Source organism: Polistes canadensis, unplaced genomic scaffold, assembly GCF_001313835.1.
Source record: "Polistes canadensis isolate GaletaPanama2010 unplaced genomic scaffold, ASM131383v1 scaffold_0, whole genome shotgun sequence".
NCBI lineage: Eukaryota > Metazoa > Arthropoda > Insecta > Hymenoptera > Vespidae > Polistes > Polistes canadensis.
Window position 1 is genome coordinate 1829291 of NW_014569547.1, and position 2500 is coordinate 1831790.

Below are 2500 nucleotides of genomic sequence, written 5' to 3' on the forward strand. Positions count from 1 at the left end.
ATATATATATATATATATATATATATATAGTAATATGTAAAATAACATACACGTATATATAAATAAATATTCTAAGAAAAGAAAACGAATGGTTAAATATAGAAAAATAATCTAATAATTGTTTAATTAGCTTGAATTTCTTTTAACTCAATTCGTTGTAATAATATTTCAATAAAAGATTCGGGACGGGTAATTTGTTCGACAAATTTTCTCGTGAAAATATATGTACAATATAAATATAAAATAATGTTTCTATAGAACTTTTCATCGATTTGAAACTTTTTACTCCTCTCGGCGTATGAAAGATTTCATTTAGAAAATTTCGAAAGTTTCGTTTACACTATGAAAATGTGTGATGGTAGTAAATTTTCTTTATGAATTATTGCCTTAAACGAAAAGCGAACGGTCTGTAATACTCGTGACATGAAATATTAAGTCAGTGTGAGATAAGCTTGAGATATACTTAGTTGGATCGTACTACCTTCCTTCCACTTGCTAAAAACTTTACGACTTTCTATCGTGATTCCACGTGTAAACGTTGAAGTTTAACGAAGGATAGTTGAAAGACGTGGATTAAATCGAAACTAGGCAAAAAGTGATCTTCTATCTTTTTCTTCTTTTTCTTTTTTCTTTTCTTTTCCTTTTTCCATTTTAAATCTAACTAAGATATAATTATTATGCATAGAAAAAAATTATGAAAAATAATATCTAATGAATTACATTATTATTTTTTTTTCCTTTTTTTTCTTTTTCGTTGAAAATTCTATTTCGTTGTAATTAAATTTTAATTACAATACTACAAAATTTGTATTATCAAAGTTCGTTTATATTATATCACGCGATTATATTTTATAATTATTATACAAAATATATAATTATAAATATTATAATAGTTTTATTGAAATATTTTTATTAAGTATTATTACGTTAAGTAATTATGTATATATTTTATGAATGCATATATATATATATGTTTTTTACAATAAGTCAAATTAAACGGATACATCTAAATATTTATAATGGAGATCGGCCAAACTGGAAAGAGTCATAAAGAAGTAGATTTAAAAGTTGCATCATGCGAACTTGGCATTTGGCAATCGCATATTGCATGAAAGTTTTACCACGAATATGCATCCTACATACTGATCTACAGTTTCAATTCAGTGAAAAGGAACGGGGGGAAGGAGGGTGGATGGTCGGAAGAACGGGGGAAACCTTATCATTAAGGTACCAACTGTATTATTACATTTCGTGAATGTAATTGACTTCTTTTTCTTTTTTTTTTTATTTCTTCCTCCTCTCTTTCTTACATTTCTTCGCGAATTACAAAAATGAAAAAAACAACAAAATAATAAAAATACACTTTGTAATATTGTATCATTTCTACATTATATTTTGATTTTTATTTAATTATTTATATTTTACTTTCTCTTTTTTTCTCAATCTTCGTAGAATAATTTTAATAACATTTATTGTAACAATAACATGTATATAGGTATTTGTAATAATAATATATTATAAACTTGTATTATATTTATTAATCCTATTTTTGTATGGGGTGAGCTACGTTGAGATGATTTAACGCATGATTTAACGTTTAAAATTTTAACATATTTTAATATTTTATATATATATACATATATCTTTATACATCAAGGAGAGAGAAGAGAGAGGATATTTGTTAAAGATTAAATTAAGTATTGTTGTTTTGTGTGTGTGGTATTTTATGAAATAATCTATAACATGCAAGTATCACACAGTATAATATGTGGTTTTATGTTTTTCGTTAGGTTTTATTCATTCAAAGCAAACTTTGCAATCCTTCTTAACTACTGTTAGCATAACATTTTAACTTCTCATTCTATTATAGTCCTTCCCACGTACTAGATTCTGAACTTTGTAGCCCTTCTCATTACCTATCCATAATTGGGTGTGTAAAAAAAGACGAATTTGTAGTTAGAAATTTTTGTATGAACTTAACTAAACTTAATTGGATTTGTTCTTTTTTTTTACTTTTCTTTTTTTTCTTTTTCTTTTTATAGAATAATATTCGATCGCGATTATATACAATATTGAAATATTGTATATATAACAAAAATTCTTTCTATTAAAAAGTTTAATGAAATAAAATGAAACGACAATTAATCGTCCTTCAAAAGCACGTAATCAGTCAGTTTGGTCGGCCTTCTTATGTCATTTAGAAAATTTAAGTACTCACGCACTTATTCACTTTAAGCAGTTATAAGCGGTTATTATTAGAAACGTTAACGGTTCCTCTTACGATCTTATTAATTATTGTTTAAATGAACTTTTAATTTTACTTCTCATTCCATTACGATAGTTCTTCCTCTTTTCTTCCTCTTTTCTTTTATTTTATTTTATTTTATTTTTCTCGTTATAAAATCATACTACTAGTCACACTTTAAATAACTTTCGTCGTTTAAATTACAGTAGCGCGGCGAATCTTTATTAAGAAAAGAAAAAAAAAAAAAAGAAAATA

General features: G+C 25.2%; 1 protein-coding gene across 3 annotated transcripts in view; it reads left to right on the plus strand.

Annotated features, from left to right (window-relative positions):
• Window positions 1-2500, plus strand: part of LOC106793338 (octopamine receptor beta-3R-like) — a 67599-nt gene that overhangs the window by 54432 nt on the left and 10667 nt on the right. The gene's annotated exons all lie outside the window — the stretch shown is intronic.